Below are 13,933 nucleotides of genomic sequence, written 5' to 3'. Positions count from 1 at the left end.
AGTCATTGTCCAGCTTTCTGACACATAGCAATTCATTTCAAAGACTATGGCCTGAAATAGGCACACCTTAGTTTCCAGACTGACACCATTACTCTTCAGTACTTTGGAGAGGTCTCTGACAGCAGGCTTTCCCAATGCAATTTGTCTTTTAATATCCTGGCTTCTGGTGCCAAGAGTGTTGATTGTGGAGCCAAGCAAACTATATCTGTTAACAATCTTAAACTCTTCACCATCTATTATGATGCTACCAATCAGCTGAGTGGTGAGACTCTTTCTGTTTGTTTTTTTGTTTTTAAAGTTTTTATTGATGAATGCAAATGGACTTTATTTTGTTGAAAGCAGCCACCTCCATGGACTGCACATAGTCTTCAAAAGCAGTTATCCGTCTATCTGTGCCAACTTTATCATCTTCAACTACACACTGTATCTGAAGCTTCTTAATACCATATCCCACTGGTCCTCGCTTGGAAGAGCCCCAGATCAAGCCATCTGCTTGAATACTTCTGACACACTCTTCCAATTTTGCCATGTTGGTTTCATCATCCCAAGGCTTCATGTCTAGGAAGATTAAAGACTTGGCAACAAGTGCAGGTTTTTGGGCTTTCTTTGGTTCATACTATGCAAGACGTTCTTCTCTTAGCTTCTTTGCTCCCTCACTTTCATCCTCCTCCTCCTCCTCAGTCCAAAAAAATTAATGTCATCATCATCTTTACTGTCTGCAGCTCCAGTTCCTGTGGTGTCTTCCACATTAGCAGGGTCATAGTTGCTTTCTTCACTCCTTGCAGGCTGGCCTTTTCCTTCTCCTAAGACTTATGTGATTATATCAACATAGGGCATGACACCAGTCAGCAAGTCGGGGCCTGGAGATGGCTTCAAACACTGCCACATCTGCTTGCACATACCCTTCGATGCTGCTCTTGTTGGCCAGGTAATCGTCGAGGACTTGGAGGCCAACGGCGGTCTTGAGGTCTCCAAAGCCCATAATGTTGGCTGTATGTGGAGGAAGGTGGCAGCAGAGGCCAAGAAGAGGGGAGGAAGTGGACCCCAAACACTCAAAGGAGGGTTTTCTTGATATTGAACTTTAATCTGTATTGAAGGTTCTAGTCCTAGACCTTCTACAGCAAGCACTTCAGGTCCTCCTCAGTTTCAGTGAGCAGGGTAACACAGATTGTTGATGAGTCTTCCTCCAGTCCTGATGCCACATTTCTCCTCATAGAGCCCAGCCTCCCACATAACCTGTTCCACATATAGATTGAAAAGGTCTGGAGATAGGACACATCCCTGGCGTACACCCTTCCCGATTTTGAACCATGCAGTGTTTCCTTGCTCTTTTCTGAGGACTGCCTCCTGGTCCAAGTATCTGTGTCTCATAGGCACTAACAAGTGTTCTGGGATTCCTATTCTTTTCAGAGTTAGCCACAGTTGTGTGTGGTGGTGTGTTTTGTTTTTGTTTTTTTTTTTGTATTTGGGGTTTTTTGTTTGTATTTGTCGGGGGGGGGTGTTTTTTGTGTTTTGGTTTTTTTTTTGAGATCCACACGGTAAAATGCCTTTGTGTAGTCAATGAAACATAGATATATATGGTCATTCCTCTGGTACTCTCTGCTTTCAGCAAAGATCCATCTAAAATTAACTATCGTACTCCTAATACGACGGCCTCTTCCAAACTCAGCCTGAACTTCTGGCAGTTCTCTGTTAATGTGCTGTTCTAGTCATTTCGGATAACTTTCAATGTATTTCTCTAAAAACTTCTTGGAGATAGAGTAACAAAAGCTTTCTATCTTTTCAAAACAAACAAAAATAGATGCCAGTAACAAGCATATCTATAGCTTTAGCCAGTTCTCTAAGAAGATAAAAGAAGGGGGAGGTTTTTGTTAATTATGTTAAAATTTTTAGGGGGCAGAGGAGAAGGGCTTACCTATGTTTAGAAATTCTGGTGGCCTAGTGGTAAGGAGTTATGCTTTCAACCCAAAGGCAGATGTTTTAAATCCACCAGCTGCTCTGAGGGCGATTTACAGCCTCTGAACCTGGCTGCAGGGTCAGCTGTGAGTCTGTTGCCTCTCAATATTAATGAACTATTGAATTTTATGTTTGGATAAGTCTTGTATGTTGTACGTGTTCATTGAAAAATGACCATTCTCTCACAGTTATGGAAAGGACTGGAAATCAGCTGAAGAGCAAGATAGAAAGACAGTAATGGACCTGAATCACAAAAGGTTTAGGTTAGTAGGTGATTGTGTGTTTTTACTCTTTTTCATTGCATTTGTTTTTCTCTGGGAGGCAGCTTGCAATTTTGTAATTAAAGGAGACAGGATAAAATCCTTTGTGCTTCCTGCTGTGGTTCCTGCTGCTTAATTTTATGGTTGGACCAGTGTGAGTGTGTGTGAGTGTGTGTGTGTGTGTGTGTGTGTAGGGATCTTTTTATTTAATTCTAAAGGATTGAGAAGGCAATAAACAATATATGGATGAAAAAACAAAAAACACAACCAAACCAAAACACCTAGTCCACCCTTACATCCCTTCAAGAACCTTAAGCAAAAGATAACCAAGAAGCAATCTTTTCCTCCTTATTTCCCTTGTGATTAGTTTTGCTTTGAGTGAAAAATCAACTCAATGGCAGTGGGCTTGTTACTTCTCTAGAAGAGGCACGATTTACGTATAAGACATCTGTCTCTCTTTAGTGAAAAGAACATTGTATTGGAAATGAGAAAACCTGGGTTTAAACTTGACCTTATTGATCATGTTTAATTCCAGATCAGTCACTGAATTTTTGTTTCCTCTTCTATAAAGTGAACTCTGGTGGCCCAGTGGTAAGAAGATGCGCTTCTAACCCTAATGCACATGATTCAATCCCACCAGCTGTTCCAAGGGAGAAAGATAGGCAATCTCCCATGCAATTTAAAGCCTCTAAAAACCTACTAAAGAATCTGTTACAAATTACTTTTGACTAGACAGCATAAAACAACAACTTCTATACTTCTATAATGTTAGCATCTTGGTTATCTTTTGCTTAATGTTGCTATTGTTGTATGTTATTCAACATGATTTCTAGACTTCCTTTGAGTTCTCCCTCATCACCATTGCTTTTGGTTTTTTTTTTTAAATTTTTATTAATTTTAATGAAAATATACAGAAACTTTGGATTTCCATTCATTCATTGTTGCACTTTTCTCCCTGCCTATACCTACCCCCGCCCCCGCCCCCCATCAGTACACTCTTCTCTTTGAAAAGTAAAGGAAAAAGTCTTTCATTGTTTTACAATTGCTCCCCCCAGGTCCACTCCACTATGCAGCCTTTGTTCTGGACTCCTGTCATGACAGTAATATCTAATCACATATCCCTTTTAAACAGTTTTCTCCCTCATCTGTTTCAGTGCAGTATACATTATTGAACCCATCTTTCTCAGTCTCCCCCCAACCCCGATGTCAGTCCTGTTTTACAACAGTTGCACTATGCAGTATTTGTCTTTTGTGACTGAGGTACTTCACTCAGCATAATGTCCTCCAGGGTCACCCATTTTGAATAATATTGCATGAGTTCCTTATTTTTCAATGCAGCATATTACTCCCACCACTATCAATGTGAAGTTTGATCATTTAATTAAATGGTGACTGCCAGATGACTCTATTTATTTTCCTTTCCCAGCTCTTAAATTTTATATTCCTTTGACTTTAAGTGTCCTCCAAAGGATTTGTCATTAATTTTGTTCTTGAATTTCCTTAATGTATGTTCCTCTCAGTGGTATAGCTGATAAATAAGTCCCCTACCCCCCCTTTTTTTCTCTCCTTGGATTGAGTATCTAAAGTTGTGAATTCTGTGTACTGTAGAGTCAGAAATAACACATAGCTTATCGCTCGTGAGTTTTCAGAGGCAGTTAATCACACTGGAGGAGATTGCCCACTGTGGAGCAGGTGGTGGCCTCGAATGGCTAGCCTTTGAGATCGCAGTGTAACTTCTAGCCTCTATACCACCAGAGCTCAAAAGTCGTGGATAGTAACTTACATTTTGTTTTTCCCCCATCAACTCCCCTTCTGCTTCAACTAAATAAGCGTGATGCTTATCTTCTATGATGAATAATAAGGATAACAGAAGCAGAATCTATGCCTCGGAGTTGTGACACTGGAGAAGAGTACTGAATATCAAAAGGATCTGTCAAAATAACACACAAGTATATCTTAGTGGAAAGTATGACTTGGGCGCTTCTTGGAGGCCAGGTTGGTGAAGATTTGTCTCACCTACTTTGGGCATATTATTAAGAGAGGCCAGTCCTTGGTGAAGAATGCAATGCTTGGAAAGGTGGAGACAGTGAAAAACCAAGACTCTCAACAGGGTGGATGACACAGTGACTGTAACAATGGGCTTAAGAATATAAATGTTGAAGACAGCACAAGGACTAGCTTCAGATCTGTTGTTCATAGGGTCTCTATGAGTCTCAGTCAACTCAATAACACATAATAACAAAAATGTGTAACATCTTGCCACTCCCAGTCTTCTACCTTAAATATTTTATTACCTTTCTCTAGAGTTTCTCATATGATTCCTCCTGCTTTATGCTTTATCACTACTTGTGTGATTTATCCCACATCTCTAAAAAGATTCTTTTAAAATTTTTTTTCTTTTTGCTCATATATTCAATTTATGGTACAGACTTGTCATTTTCAGTGCAATGCTACTTTCAACCAGAAGTAAAATCTTTTTAATATTAGGGACTCTGTTAATGCAAAGTTTAAAAAGTTGAAAAAGGTTCAAATGTATCATAAAATTTTTAAAGAATAACCTTTATATTTTTATAGCCATGGCCATCACCTATTAGATGAAAATGTGAGTCAGCATAATCACGATCAATGAGAGGCTGCTCTTTGTGGAGGCAAAGAAAACTTCCTCGGAGACGAGGCTATCACTCAGCCACGAGGTGAGTTCTCCTTCCTAATTCTAAGTTGAGGCTGATGTTTATGTGGCCTGTATTTATGGAACTGGGCAGTTTGTTCCAGGTGGAGCTTTTATAGCTATGATTTGCTAGGAAATACTGCTGTCCTTGCAGATCATTCATTCACTGATAAACGGAATTGATTTCTCATGTACTTAACTTGGTTTTTTTATAGTGGTATAAAGAAAGAATGTTGAATTTGAAATCGGAAAGACTGGGTGTATGTGTTTGTATGTATGTATGACCTTGAACAAATATTTTCACATCTCTAAACTTTAATGATCTCATAAGCAAATGAAAAAAAAATAAATTCAACCGTGCCCACTACATGGATTGTTGTAAAAGATAGCTTATATAACATGAAAAAAAGCACTCTCCAAATACAGGGGACTATAATGTATGATTTGTAGTTTATTAAGATTTGTTAATTTATTAATAAACTATTTTAGGGAAAACATAGTTATAACATTTTTATTTTTATTTCTTCACCCCTATATTAGGTAAGATAGATGTGAATGCAATTTTTCAGGAGTAATGAAGCTGAAAACAAAGGGGAAAATGAGGAAGAAAGTATTTGCTTTTGAATTATTTTCTAGTCATGTGTTTTGCTTATTTTCTCTGCTTTCCTTATTCTATCTTTCTTATGATATCTTTTCTTGAAATATTCAGTACCATTTTGCTAAATTTTTAGTCTTACCTTTGCCATTGATCCTACTTAGGTTTGTGGGTGGCTTTATCCAGTTTGAATAGACATTCTTACTGTTATGTTCTTTTTTAAGGTTTTTTTAAAATAATAATTTATGTCCCCAAAGTTAATCAATATTTATGAGATACTTGCTATGTAAAACTCATTCTTCTGTTGGTAGTATAAATTTTTAAAATGTGTAAAATCTGTCTTGTATTTCATTTGTTAGAGTAATAAACTATTTTAATTACCTATAGTATGTGTGATATCATGAGTATATAAAAATGGATAATATTTTCAAGAGATCTTAATTTTAGTCAGGAAGTTAAACTTAGAAACAGTTATAAAAATAAAGTTGTGAGTAAAGAGAGAAGAAATGAAGAAGCTACATGGAAAGAAGCGTTTGTATTTGCCTCAAAGGAAGGTAAAGAGCCAAAAGGTAAAGACTACTCATAGTTAAATATAGTGCTTTCCATTAACCAAACACTGAAGACTGTGGTTTTTAAGTTAGAGTATTTAGGAGTGTTATTATGATACTATTTAAAAGGGGAAATAGAAGTATCTAAGTATTGTTGTTGAGTTGGGTATGACTCAGTGATGCTATGAACAACAGATCTGAACCTTTTTCTATCCTGTGCCGTCTTCACAATCTTTGACACACCCAGGCCCATTGCTGTAGTCACTGTGTCAAGCCATGTGTTTGACCGTCTTCTTCTCGTTCACAGTCTCTCCACATTCCCAAGCACGATGTCCTTCTCTAAGGAACATCTTCTCTTAGCACCATGCCCAAAATATGTGAGACAAAGTTTCACCAGCCTCCAAGGAGCACTCTGGCTGCACCTTCTCTAAGACATATCTCTTTGTACTTCTGGCAGTCCGTAAGATAGTCAGCACTCTTTCTCCAGCACCACAGTTCAAAGGCATCAGTCCTTCAGTCATCCTTATTAATTGTCAAACTCTCAGCAGCATAACAAATGATTAATAAGACCATGACCTGAATCAGGTGCATCTTACCCTTCAAAGTAACATCATTGCTTCTCAATAATTTGGAGAGGTCTTTGTACACTTTCCTAGTACAACATGCCTGCTGATCTCCTGGCTGCTGATACTAAGTGTTTCAATTGTGGATCCAAGTAAAATGAAGCTGATCACAGTTTCAATCTTTTCTCCATCTATCATGGTGTTGCCTATAGGTCCAGTGGTGAAAATTTTTGTTTTCTTGATGTTGAGAAGAAATCCATATAGAAGGCTGCAATGTTTGATCTTCTGCAGCAAATGTTTCAAATCTTCACTTTCAGTACACAAGGTTGTTTCATCTGCATACTGAAGGTTATTGATGAGTCTTTCTTCAATCCTGATGTTAACATTATTCTTCATGGTTCAGCTTCTCAGGTAATTTTCTTAGTATACAGATTGAGATTTAGGTATGGGAAAAGATGCAACCTTGATGCATGCCTTTCTTAATTTCAAACCAAGTAGTGTTCCCTTCCTCTGTTTGAACAACAACTTCTTGATCTAGGTCTCAAATGAGCTTTTGCTATTGTGATCAACGATTAGTCTCTCTGCATCTTCATTTGATCCTCGTCCCTTCACTCTGCGGAACTGTTTTGATATATATCGGAGCAGGACTCTGATAGTAACGCGGTAGTAGGTGTGTTGGAGATAGTGGGATTTGCACAGGATAGAGCAGGGTTTAGGGCTGTTGTACGTAAGGTCGTAAGAGTTACAGGCACATAACAACAACAACAGTGGCATACTGCATAGGAAGTTGAGTTGTTATCCAAATATGATGCCTTTCTGATGATTCAAATCCACCAGCAAAACCCTCGAAGAAAGATAAGAAATCTCCTCCTGTGTGATTTATAGCCTTTGTAAAAGTATTGGAAGGTCAGCTAGGAGTTCGTTCCAATTCAACAGCAATTAATTGAGTTGTTTGAGTTTTAACTATATGTGGGTCCTTATGCCACTGGAAAAATTCTGTATTGACAAATCTTAGTGAGAAAATCCCTTGTCTACTTGAACCTCTTAGAAGATACCCTTTATCAGTTATAAGTTCTGACTCAAGGGTAATGAGTTAGGATTTTCCATGTGATAGACTCTGTAGGTTCTGTTTATTTTGTACCTAGTTACTAAATCAGCTGGATTTTATAGATGGGTAAGTAGCACATGAGATTGTTAGTTTGTTTTTTTAAATGTTGACTGTTTCTAAATGTTTTCTCACCATTGATCTTGCAAAATTACTAAATTTGTTTGGTTTTCCCTATCTTTGGATCTTATTATAGAATGATTATGAGTCCTACTCAACTGGGCCACACATAACAACATCATCTCTGGACAAAATCTCTGAACATGCTCACATTTTACTTATCATTATTAGGTAATAAATAAACAGTCTTCTTTTCCAAGTATATTCTACCTGACAGGTCACCTTGACTGGGTCAACCCCAATTTTAGCAACCCCATGAACAATATAGATCGTAACCTAGCTCAGTCCTGGGCTATCCCCATCATTTCTGATACACTTGAGCCTGTTACTACAGTCACTGTGGCATTCTATCTTGTTGAGGGTTTTCCTTTTTTTGTTGACCCCCCCCCCCGCACCTTTCTAAGCTTGATGTCTTTTCCCAAGGACAGGCCTATCCAAACAACATGCCCAAAGTATTAGGAATGAAACCCCACCATCCTTGCCTCTAAGAAGAATCTGGCTTCAATTTCTTCAAGACATGTACTGAGCCCCTTTAAACTCTTGAGTTTCTTAATTGGGTCAATAAAGTGAAGATATGTTTACTTATTTATTTTTTAAAAAGAAGATACCCTTTTCCCCCCACAGGGGGTTCTATGAGGCACCTTCCTACATCTTTTTCCAATTTAATCAAAGGACTTTAGAAGCATAATCTGAATTTCATCTTTATACATTTTTACACCTTTCTCATATTGTCTAAAGTTTTTGAAATTTTTGGTGGCACAGTGTGACAAGCATTGAACTACTAACTGAATGGTGAGAAATTTTCAACCTACCTGTGGCTCCTTGAGAAAAAAAAAATCCCAAATGATACAGACTGCTCGTGTGAAGCTGTACAGTCTGTAGAAACCCTACAGGAAAGTTCTACCTTGTCCTATAGAGTTACTATGAGCCAGGGTAATGTGATTTGTGAACTCTTTCTTAAATTTAGTATACTTGCCATCTGAAGAGGCCATCTAGAATCAATGATTTTTTAAATATTTAACAGTCAAGGTCCGTCTGAATCCACTGAGGGGCATTTATAACTATTTCACTGTATGAAAGATTTTATCACATTTCTGAATCCAGACAACTTGTCTCCTCCAGAAGGTACAACCAAATCTTTAAAACTTTTAAAAGCCCTCCTTTTATTGAATCCAACAACCCATGTTATGCAGATGACACGACCTTGCTTGTTGAATGTGAGGAGGACCTGAAGCACTTGCTGCAGAAGATCAAAGACTATAGCCTCCTATATGATTTGTATTTCAACATCAAGAAAACAAAGATCCTTACCACAGGCTCAATAGGCCACATCATGATAGATGGAGAAAGAATTAAAGCTGTCAGTGATTTATCTTACTTGTATCCACAATCAACAACCTTGGTATAAGCAGGTAGGAGATAAGGATATATATTGTTTTGGTTAAGTTTGTTATCAGGGACCTCTCCAAAAATGCTGTAGAGCAATGATGTAAGCTTGAAGACTAAGGTGTGCCTAATTCAGGCCATGGTCTTTTCAATCACATGGTATATATCTGCAAGCTGGACAGTAAATAAGGATGACAGAAGAAGAATTGATGCCTTTGAATTGTTGTGTTGGAGAAGAGTATTGAATATCTCATTGACTACCAAAAGAATGAATAGATATGTCTTGGAAAATATGCAGCCAGAATGCTCCTAGGAAGCAAGGATAGCAAAGCTTCACCTCTCCTACTTTGGATATATTGCTGGGGGAGACTATTCCTTGGAGAGGGATATCTTGCTTTAAAAGGTGGAGGGTCAGTAAAAGAAAGAAAGACTCCAATGAGCTGAATTGACACAATGACTGAACAGGCTCAAGTCTATCAGCGATGGTGAGGATAGGACAACATTCAGATATGTTGGTCACTACAAGTCACACTCGACATGATGGTATCTAAAAACAATATTAGTTTAAAATCTGATATTTCTACATTTTGCTTTTTAGGCACTTGCCTTGAATTTTGACAATTTTAGAAATTATTAAAAATTAAATGGAATGCATAAATATTGATATTGTAGGCATTAGTAAGCTGAGATAGACAGATGATACTATCCACTTTAAATCCGACAATCATACAATTAATTATGAGGGTAAAGAGAAATTAAAGTAAATGGAGTACCATTCATAGTTTAAAAAAATAATATTTCAAGAGCTATCCTGAAGTATAATAGCTGTGAATGATAGTGTATTATCCATACAAGGAAGATATGCTAACACTAATACTTTTGAAATATGTTCACCAAACACTAAAGCCAAAGATAACAAAATTGAGAAATTCTACTGGAGAAGAGTACTGAAAATCTCATGGACTACAAAAGAAATCCAACAACAACAAACTTCAAACACCAAAAACCCAAAGAGATATATTTTTAAAAACATGCAGCCAGGGTGCTCTTTGAAGGCAAGGATACTTCATCTCATGTATTTTGGAGATATTGGTTCTTGAAAAAGGATATCATGCTCGGAAAGGTCAGAGAAAGAGAGAAAGACACTCAGTGAGATGGACTGACACAGTAACTGTAACAATAAGCTCAAGTGTATCAGAGATGATGAAGATAACACATGTAGGACAAGGTTTAGATTTATCATTCCTAGAGTCAAGTGAATCTAAAACCACCATCACTAACTTCTGCAGAATGAAATAGATTGAACATGAAATCAAGATACACTAATAAGAATTGATGATTGAGAAGTAACATGAAATAAATAAAAAGGACTGGTAGTTAGAAAATTCAGACATGGAAATAGAAATGAGGTTAGAGGTCAGATGATGGAATTTCATACAATAAATTGAAAAACTTAGTGATGTTTTTTTGTTAAAACATAACAGGAACTCTCTCTCTCTCTCTCTCTCTCTCTATATATATATATATATATATATATTTTTATGGACTTCACCTGGTGGACTATACAGGAACCCGATGGACTCTAGCTGTGGAAAAAGTCTATGGAGAGAAGCTCACTATCAACAGTTAAAACAAGTCCACAGTATGACTGTGGAACAGATCATTAATTACTCGTGCAAGTTCAAATTCAAGTTGAATTTGAAGTAACATAAGTCCATGAGAGCCAAAATACGACCTTAAATATATTCCTTCTAGTTTAGAAAACCATCTAAAGAATAGATTTGAGGCTTTGAACATTAATTGTTGAAGAGCAGATGAATTGTGGAATGACATAAAGGATTTCATACATGAAGAAAGCAAAAGGTTGCTAAAAAGCAGGAGAGAAATAAAGACCAAAATGGATGCAAGAAGAGGCTCTGAAAATTGTACTAGAAAACAGAGAGGCCAACACAAAGGGAAGAAATGCTGAAGTAAAAGAGATGAACAGATTTCAAAGGGAAGATTGAGAAGATAAAAGTATTATAATGAAAGGGCAATATTATAAATTATAATTAAGAAGATATTATAAAGAAAGTATAAAGAGCTGGAGTTAGAAAATCAAAAGGGAAGAATACTCCCCTTTGACATTTTTCAAGTTGAAAGAACTGAAAAACAAATTCAGGCCTCAAGATGCAATGCTGAAAAACCTCTACAGGCAAAATCTTGAATAATGCAGGTAGCATCAAAAGCAGATGGAAATGAACATAGAGTTACTGTATCAAAAATAATTGGTTCACAGTGAAGTATTTCAGGACGTAGTATATAATCAAGGACCAATGGTAGTGAAGTAAGAAGTTCAAACAGCATTGAAGGAATTGTCAAAAAAATGAGGCCGCAGGAATTGATGAAACACCAATGGAAATGTTTCAACAAATCTGCAGCCGTGAACATGCTCACTATGTTCACTATGCCATGAAACTTGGAAGACAGCTACTTGGCCAACTTACTGGAAGGGATTCATATTTGTTTTCATTCTCAAAAAAAAAAGGTGATCAAATAAAAAGGGGAAATTATTGAACTATATCACTAATATAACACGCAAGTAGAATCTTGATTGTTGAAAATGTTGTGTGGAGCAGCTGAGGACAGGCTGGCTGGTCATTGTTGCCATCTGTCATTGATCCAGTGGTGTGGAAGTGGGTGTTGGAAGTCAGGAAGTGGATGGAGAAGTTGATGTGGTGGATGTAGAGGATAAATAAGTGGGAGTCTCAGTCAACTGTTGGATCAGGTGGCAACGATTTACGGTGATTAGGCAAATGCACAGGTGTTAGGTCACTGGCTCTCACCAACTCAAGACAGTACACTTGGCCAGGCATTAAGTATTCCATTAAATGATTCTTGGGTGAGACTTAGTGACTAGACATCTCTTGTAGTTTAATTTCTCTCTGGCTTTGATTTACTAACTTCAAGGAAGAGAAATTGACTCCTCCAGTCCTTCAAAGCTATGCCTCTCTAACTGAATGATGTTGAATTGTTTGTTGTGGGCAGAAAGTAGCTCTTCCACTAAAGCAGTATTTTCTTTCTACCTTCATATGAACCAACTTGGACCCAAAGTTGCCTCTTATTTTAAAAAGCTGGGCTACTCCAACTGTGGTTAACACTGGCAGTGATTAGACAATTGTTAGTTTCTGGTTTGAGAGGAGCTAAGTATAGCAATTTTAAAGTAACTTGGCATTGCCAAAATATTGTCATTGTGTTTTTTTTAAAGAACAGGCTTGCAATATGTTGAAAATTAAGCAAATTGGCCTCTTACTGCGAGAGTTTGTGCAGCAAATTTAGAAGAATTTTCCTAAAGGCCACAAGAAGGAGCTAACACACTCTAATATTCTAAAATATTTCTACCAGAAACCTAGAGTTCAAGTATCAGTTGGCATGTTTGATATCCCAAGATAGAATAGGTGACAGTTTAACTGGCAGGTTTAATCAGCATCTTCTCTAGTGCATTACAGAGAATACTGACTTTACAATTAAATAATCCCAGAACCTCTCCTTGACTGAGCCAAAACCATATTTTAGGATCTGTGCTTTCCAACACTCTGCTTCCAATTAACTATTTTTATCTTAATCACAAGTCTTGGTTGCATGACACAAATCTAACGAATCAGGTAGGAGAGGAGGAAAGAAAAGAAGAAAAAAAAAGCAACGTTACAGAATACTGGCATCTCAGTCCTTTATTTAAACTGATCCAGTGAGTGGGAATATAATGTTGCTATTAACATCTTAGTCTTGTTTCAGGTAAACTTTTGATTGCAACGTTGCAAGCAGGGCCCGTGAAGGTCATGGAACACAGAGAAATGCAGGACATCTTCTCTTTCCATTCTTTTTATCCATGACTCTGGTGTTTATGTCCCTAAAGGAAAAGGGTAGAATGGTAAAATGGAGAAGGTGAGTTCATGCAGGTGAAAGGTCAGACCTCAAAATAAGAAAATAAATATCATTCTATTGAACACCCTAGCTTCTCCATCTGACACTGGTAACAAAGTTGCTCATGTCTGAAAATCTCTTCATGTGAGTACAATATGAGGCAGGCTCCCCACCATATGCTTGGTCTTGGCTTAAGTGTTATTATTTGCAGGTTCCAAGGCACAGAAACCCTCACACAAAGATACTTCAACACACTCCTTAGAGTATGGCTTCTGGCTAAACGTGTGGCTTTCATAGGCAACTATAGGCTGTTTTAGTTCTTTTCTAAGGAAAATGAAAATCTTATGTTTCCTTCTTGGAGCCATAGAAAACCCCTCATGCGTTATTTACATCAGGCTTTTTCAAAGAACCAGCTTTATGAGACAGACCTTTGTTCCTTGTTTCATTGACCATCTAACCATAACTGATGATTCTGCCAGAACTTACAGCTTTCTCCCAGGTAGGAAGTGAGGGAAGGTGGAACTTCTTTACCTCTCTCTATCTCTGTTCCACTGTTGGTAAAACTGGTAAAAGGCAGAAGAAAAAAAAGTGTCAAATTGTGACCTTTATCTTACCCTTTATTTCCCTTTCCTTGCTTCTAGCCCTCTTTATAGGATAAAGGAATAAATAGTGTCAAATAAATTTTGCTGAAATACGCTCCCCAAGTCTTGTAGCAATGAGTCTAGCATGAATAGAATAATGAATGAAATGTCTTTGGTTCTTAGTGATGAAGAATGGTCACAGACCTTTACAACATTGTATTAAATTGATAGTTAAAATGTGTATGGCA

At 37.4% G+C, this 13,933-nt stretch overlaps 1 pseudogene; it reads right to left on the bottom strand.

The window, feature by feature from the left end:
* Positions 1–301: 301 nt before the first annotated feature.
* LOC102843539 lies at positions 302–982 on the bottom strand (annotated as a pseudogene).
* Positions 983–13,933: the final 12,951 nt, after the last annotated feature.

This window comes from Elephantulus edwardii, unplaced genomic scaffold, assembly GCF_000299155.1.
Source record: "Elephantulus edwardii isolate Elephantulus edwardi_28Jun2011 unplaced genomic scaffold, EleEdw1.0 scaffold00069, whole genome shotgun sequence".
NCBI lineage: Eukaryota > Metazoa > Chordata > Mammalia > Macroscelidea > Macroscelididae > Elephantulus > Elephantulus edwardii.
Note: the sequence above shows the minus strand (reverse complement) of the source record. Positions and strands in the feature narration are given on the sequence as shown.